This window comes from Pelodiscus sinensis, chromosome 19 (genome assembly GCF_052426305.1).
Source record: "Pelodiscus sinensis isolate ZL-2025 chromosome 19, ASM5242630v1, whole genome shotgun sequence".
In the NCBI taxonomy this organism is placed as follows: domain Eukaryota; kingdom Metazoa; phylum Chordata; order Testudines; family Trionychidae; genus Pelodiscus; species Pelodiscus sinensis.
The window spans coordinates 34,145,376-34,152,536 of record NC_143070.1 but is presented as its reverse complement, the minus strand read 5'-3'; the positions used below and the strand labels follow the sequence as shown (position 1 = coordinate 34,152,536).

Here is a 7,161-nt window from a genome sequence, read left to right as displayed (position 1 = left end):
TCAACACAGGGATAGATTACCCAGGGGGGTTGGGCGCCCTCCTCCAGCTCTTCCTTTGGTTTGTTTTAAACCTGCTCCCCATTCATTTCATTGGGTGACCCCTAGCTCTTATATTGTGGGTATCAATAAATAACTTTCCCTTATTCATTTTTCCCACAGCAGTCCTGATCTTACAGACCTCGATCCTACCCACAGGCGTGCGTAGCACATTTTGTTAGTGTGTGCTCTCAAAGAATTTTTTTGAAATGTACTTAGCCACACCCATTAGCCACACCCCTGATCCCTGTTAAGCACACCCCTGACCCCCATTAGCTACACCTCTGGAGGTAACCCTCCCGGGAGAAGATGGGCACAAGACCAAAAGTAAAAAGTGTCATGTCACCCCCCCCCCCAGGACTTTTCCCACCATCCTCCTACCAACAGGGACTAGTTTGGCCCCCACCAAACCCCCCTCATGCAACTGTCCTGCAATTGCATTAACCCCAATGTGTGGGACATTAACTGGGGGGGGGCGGAGAGGCTGGGGGAAGTGTCCCTCTAAGAGTTTCCTCCCATGAGCAGAATGAATTGTGTTGTGCACCAGCACTGAGTTCATGTGGCTTGTTTGGATGTGACACTGTGGCACCCAAGTTATTAATAAATATCTTATAAACCTCGACCATTTCCCTCTGCTGCCCTGTCTCCTCCCCTTGCTCCATCAGCTCCCCTGGTGCCTGCTGCCCCCAACCCCTCACCCTCCTCTGCTGTCCTGCTCTTCTCACTGTCCTCAGCCCTCCTGCAACCTGCCCCCCTCCGCCAGCCCTTCTCTCCCCCCCATGCCCACTCCTCCAGTAGCCCCATTCTGATCATGTGAGCTCCCCCTCCTCATCCCCTCTCCTAACACCTCCCTCTACACTCCTGCCCTGCCTCTCTCCTCTGGTGCTGGTCCCTCCTCTGCAGGTGTCTGCCCTTCTGCTTCACCCCCAGAATCCCCTGGCACCTGCCCCTTCCCTTAGCCCTGCACCCTCCTGGGGCCTCCTCCTTCCCTCACTGCCGCTGCCCCCTTTGCCCTCTTTTTCCCTGATGCCCACCCCCTCACCACCCTCTGCCCCATCCCCTCCTGCCCCTCTGTGCCCTCACACGTGACTTGCTCCATCCCTGACTTCCTCATGCCCACCCCTTCTCATAGAATCATAGGACTGGAAGGGACCTCGAGAGGTCATCGAGTCCAGGCCCCTGCCCTCAAGGCAGGACCAAGCTCCGTCTACACCATCCCTGGCAGATGTCTATCTAACCTGTTCTTAAATATCTCCAGAGAGGGAGATTCCACCACCCCCCTTGGCAATTTATTCCAATATTTGACCACCCTGACAGTTAGGAATTTTTTCCTAATGTCCAATCTAAACCTCCCCTGCTGCACTTTAAGCCCATTACTCCTTGTCCTGTCCTCAGAAACCAAGAGGAACAAATTTTCTCCTTCCTCCTTGTGACACCCTTTTAGATATTTGAAAACCGCTATCATGTCCCCCCTTAATCTTCTTTTTTCCAAACTAAACAAGCCCAGTTCATGAAGCCTGGCTTCATAGGTCATGTTCTCTAGACCTTTAATCATTCTTGTCGCTCTTCTCTGTACCCTTTCCAATTTCTCCACATCTTTCTTGAAATGCGGTGCCCAGAACTGGACACAGTACTCCAGCTGAGGCCTAACTAGTGCAGAGTAGAGCGGCAGAATGACTTCACGAGTTTTGCTTACAACACACCTGTTGATACAACCCAGAATCATATTTGCTTTTTTTGCAACGCCTTCTCCCAGCACCTCCCCCTCTAGCCCCCAATGCCCTTACCCTCTCCCCTCCCAGCATCACCCTGTCCCCCCTCCCACTGACACCCCCCCTCCTGCCCTTTTTCTCATTGACTCCACTTGGCATGTGTGTCTCCTCTACCCTGTCCCTAGGTGCTTTCCTCTTTCTTCCCCCCCCCCTGCACAAGCCCCTTCCACCCCTTCCCCTTTCTGCCTCTTCCACCCTCCCCCACCACAAAAGCCCCTTCCTCTCCCCCCCCCTCCGCCCTTCCTTGCCTTCAGCTTCTGCCTTACAGCTTGCAGGGCTGTCAGATGCCCCCGGGGCGCTGCACGGTGCTGTAGGGTGGGGCGGGGATCTTTTTTCAGGCGACCACATCTGTCCGCAGGATTCAAGCTGCCGGCGTGCCATGGGAGCGTTCTGAGTTTCGGATTTCAACATACAAGGGCTGGGACTTCGTTAATACAATGAATAACGTTTGACGTTGAAATGAGACAGATGTCAAACTGTTCTGTGGTTTCCCAAATCTAGGACATTGATTTAATTTCTCAAACTTTCCTATCGGCGTCATCGATGCAAAATGGCTTGGCCCGGCCAGTGACGGGCCACAGTTCTTAGTTAATTATATTTTTCTCCGTTACCACCCTCTTAACCTTTGGCTTGTAACTATGGATGCCCTGAAAGATCGGATCCAGACAAATCGGGAGTTTGTCCCAAACAATTTTGCATCCCTGTTAGAACTCAGGTATCCTGATGCCCTACACAGGTTGGGTCCGGGGTATCTGAAGGACCGTCTCCTCCCATATGCGCCTGCTGGGGGATTGAGGCGATGTACGTCTACACGGCCAGTTTTTGCGGCAGAAAACTATGCTAATGGGGGACTCATTTGCATGAGGGGCAATCTCATTTGCATATTTCCTGCTGATCCGTTTTTGCGCGAGGGGCTTTTGTGCAAAACCAAGCCGTGCGGACGTTTCCTTTTTGCACAAAACCCCCTTTTCCCGCAGGATTTATAGACCCCCTTCTCGGGTCAGACCCCTCCAGATCCCCCTCCTGCTGCATGGACAGGGCCCGATCCGGCTCCCCCTCCCCACCAGCCGGCCCGCTGCTCCCAGGGGGTGCGGCTGGGAAGTGGACACATGGCAGGGGGGTGTCTGCGCTGGGCCCAGGGCTGTTCGCTCCCCCCTGTCTCCAGTGTTTCCTCTGTGGATGGAGCTGGGGGAAGGGGAATTCGTGCGGCTGACAAGGCTCCAGCCTGCGGGGACCCAGCCAAGAGCAGCTCCTATCTCTGCTGAACAACACGGCCCCTGCATCCCCGCCCGCCCAGCCACCCATGGACTCTCCGACTCGGTTGGGGCTGCAGCCAGCCCTGGGGTAAACCCGGGCTCTGTCCGGGCCCGCCGTGGAGCTGCCGGTCGCAGGTGAGGGGCGCCCCGGGCACAGGGCTGGGCGGAGATGTGACTTTGCCCCCACAACCTGGCCTCTTCCTGCCCCCTCCTCACTCAGTCCCTCTAGATTCAGCTCAGCCCCCCCTTCACACCGCCTCCCCCCCGGGAAGAGGGTGCAAACCAGGCCCCTGTCCTTCCCTGCTCTGGAGACCCCTGGGGCAGGATCTGGGGCCGGGGGGGGCAGGGCCACCCCTATGCTGCTCCCCACACTGCCCCCCCGGCTCAGTGCCCAGGGTGGGGCTGTCCCTGTCCCAGTGGCTCTGCCCCACCCAGCCCGGGAGGCACCGTTCTGCGCCGGCGTTTGGAGCGAGAGGCGGGGGAGGGAGGCCGCCGGGCCCAGACAGCTGAGCAGCCCAGGTCGTGAGACCCGCCGGGACGAGGCCGGTCCCAGCCCTCCGGCTCGGGGCTCCCTGCACGGCGCCGGGCCACCGCCTCAGTGAGGGAGGGGGAGTGACGAGGAGCAACGGTCCCGTGAGCGAGGCGGGAGATCAGGAAAAACGATTTCCCGAGGCGGGTGGGGAGCGCTGGGCTGGGTTCCCTAGGGAGGGGTGGGCTCTCCATCCCTACAGGTGTGTCAGTCCCGGCTGGACCAAGCCCTGGCTGGGATGATGGAGTCGGGTTGGTCCTGCTTTGGGCAGGGGGCTGGACCCGATGCCTCCTGAGGTCTCTGCCCCCCTGGGGATTCAGGGAGCAAAGTCTCCCCAGGACCAGGGCCGGCCCTACCAGGAGGGGAGCTCAGGTGCCAGACTGTGGGGAGTGGGTTTGGCCCAAGGGAGGGGACAAAGGGGGCCCAAATGTTGAGCCCCCAGCAGAGACAGGCCCCGGTCAAAGCTTCAGTCCGGGAGGGTGCGGGGGGCAGGTTTGTATAAAATTGTAGTGGGGTCCAGAGCCCAAGCCATCCCCCACCCCAACCTCCCCCTCCCCAGGCTGCGGGAGTCTGGGGGAGGGTGCAGGCTGCAGGAAGAAGTGTGGGTGGAGGGGTGCAGGTAAGGGGAGAGGGTGTGGGTGGGGGGGTGCAGGCTCAGGGAGGGAGTGTGGGCAGGGGTGCAGGCTCAGGGAGGGGGTGAGTGAGAGGGGGTGCAGGCTCATGAGAGAGTGTGGGGGAGGAGGTGCAGCTTGGGGAGGGAGTGTGGGTGAAGGGGTGCAGGCTTGGGGAGGGGGTGTGGGTGGGTGACAGGGTGCAGGCTCGGGGAGGGGGTGTGGGTGGGTGACAGGGCGCAGGCTCGGGGAGGGGGTGTGGGTGGGTGACAGGGTGCAGTTTAGGGGATGGGGTGTGGGTGGGTGACAGGGTGCAGGCTCGGGGAGGAGGTGTAGGTGGGTGACAGGGTGCAGGCTCGGGGAGGGGGTGTGGGTGGGTGACAGGGTGCAGGCTCGGGGAGGAGGTGTAGGTGGGTGACAGGGTGCAGGCTCGGGGAGGGGGTGTGGGTGGGTGACAGGGTGCCGTATAGGGGAGGGGGTGTGGGTGGGGAGAGAGCACAGGCTTCATGAGGGGCTGTGGGTGGGGAGGGTGCAGGTTCGGGGAGGGGGTGGGTGGAGGGTGGAGGCTTGGGGAGGGGGTGTGGGTGGGGGGTGCAGGCTCAGGGAGGGTTATGGATGGGGAGGGGGTGCAGGCTTGGGGAAGGAGTGTGGGGGAGGGGGTGCAGGCTCAGGGAGGGCTATGGATGGGGAGGGGGTGCAGGCTTGGGGAAGGAGTGTGGGGGAGGGGGTGCAGGCTCAGGGAGGGGGTGGGTGGGTGGGGAGCAGGGCGTGCCGCAGAGCGATCCCTTGTTTGTTTCTCCCGACTCCTTTCCCTTCACTTATCTGGCTTTGCCACATTGAACCCAAACCTGCCTCCAGTCTTATCTGGCCCCGGGCTGGGCCGTCCCATGTGCGTTTTCTATCTGCCGCCTGCAGCCGCAGGGCCAGAAGGGACCTCAGGGGCCATTCCCTCCACGCCCTGCCAACGGTCACTTGCGTTTTGTGACCTGGGTAAACAGGGAGGTGACAAAATTTGCAGATGATACCAATCTGATAGCTTTCTTTGATAGGATAACGAGCCTTGTGGCTAAGGGAGAAGTGGTGGTTGTGGTATACCTAGACTTTAGTAAGGGGTTTGATACGGTCTCGCATGATATTCTTATTGATAAACTAGGGAAACACAACCTAGATGGGGCTACTATAAGGTGGGTGAATAACCGGCTGGATAACCGTACTCAGAGAGTCGTTATGAACGGTTCACAGTCCTGCTGGAAGGGCAGAACAAGGGGGGCTCCGCAGGGGTCTGGTTTGGGGCCGTTTCTGTTCAAGATCTTCATCAACGATTTAGATATCGGCATAGAGAGGAGGCTTATTAAGTTGCAGAAGATCCCACTCTGGGAGGAGTTGCGAGTGCTCTGGAGGACGGGTCAGAATTGGAACTGATCTGGACACACTGGAGAAATGGTCGGAGCTCAATAGGATGATGTCGAATAAGGAAAATGCAAAGTGCTCCACTTAGGAAGGAACAATCCGTGTCCCACACACACAGAACGGGAAGCGACTGTCTAGGAAGGAGTCCGGCAGAAAGGGATCGCGGGGTCAGAGTGGACTTACGCAAAATAGGAGTCAACAGTGTGATGCTGTTGCAAAAAAAAAGCCAACAGGATTCTGGGCGGCCTGAACCGGAGGGTGGTGAGCAAGACACGAGATGTCATTTTTCTGCTCTGCTCTGCACTGATCAGGCCTCAGCTGGAGACTTGTGTCCAGTTCTGGGCACCACATTTGGGGAAAGATGTGGAGAATTTGGAGAGGGTCCAGAGAAGAGCAACAAGAATGACGCAAGGTCGAGAGAACAGGAGCTAGGAGGGACGACTGAAAGAATTTGGCTTGTGTAGTTTGGAAAGGAGCAGACTGAGGGGGGACACGAGAGCGGTTTTCAGGTATCGAAAAGGGTGTCACAAAAAGGAGGGAAAAAACTTGTTCCCCTTGGCCTCTGAGGACAGGACAAGCAGCAATGGGCTTAAACTGCAGCAAGGGAGGTTGAGGTTGGACATTAGGAAAAACTTCCTCACTGTCAGGGGGGTGACACACTGGAATAAATTGCCCAGGGGGGTTGTGGAGTCTCCGTCCCTGGAGATATTGAAGAGCAGGTTGGACAGACGCCTGCCAGGGATGATCTAGCCGGTGCTTGGTTCTGCCGTGGGGACAGAGGACTGGACTCAATGCCCCTCCCTGTTCTAGTGCTCAGTGACTCTACGATTCTGGTGCGGCTGTTCCCAGATTTGCCCAGTACTCTGGGGAATGCTCATTTATCAGGGTTACCCTGATGGGACTGGGGGCAGGTTAACCGTTCTATCAGGGTGCTGTTGGTGCTTACTTGGGCTCTCATATGGAGCTGAATTCTCCCTGCTGCCAATTCCCCCTCCCACTGGAGCTCTCCTGCAGGAACTAGGTTCCTCAGGATGGGGTTCTTCCCACCTTAGCAACACACACAGACACTCACCCCACTAACAGAGCACGTCTGAGAGGACTGGGTACTCAGCACTCACACGCTGACCCCTCATATGTCCCTGGACTCAGCTGGCTGGTTTCACAGCAATGCCACACTGCACCCTCATGTGCCTTTGGACTCCGTGGGCTGGATTAAACAGCACTTTAAGCTGCTATCCTCATGCACCCCCAGGTTCAGCACCCCCTATCCCCACTTTCACACCACAGTCATTCACAGGTAAACCACACGATGAGCAAACCCCACAGGATTCTGGGCACTCCAGGGATCTTTTGCTTGGGTACAAGAAGCGTTGTTGCAGAGCGAATGGGGAAGCCAAAACAACCCCCCTTAAGGAAGAGTGAGCAAAAGAGAAAGTAAGAGAGAGAAGCAACCAGCTTAACAATGAAAGTGATTTATTTCTGAGTAGTGATATCAAAAAGTTACAATATTAAATCTAACAATTACCATATTAAATCTAAATTGAAAC

At 57.3% G+C, this 7,161-nt stretch overlaps 1 protein-coding gene across 1 annotated transcript in view; it reads left to right on the top strand.

Annotated features, from left to right (window-relative positions):
- Positions 1–3,512: 3,512 nt before the first annotated feature.
- LOC102449337 (butyrophilin subfamily 1 member A1-like) overlaps positions 3,513–7,161 on the top strand; it is a 109,035-nt gene continuing 105,386 nt past the window's right edge. The window contains exon 1 of the mRNA XM_089771335.1: positions 3,513–3,662. The gene's annotated coding sequence lies outside the window, so the exon portion shown is untranslated. The remainder of the gene's footprint in view (positions 3,663–7,161) is intronic.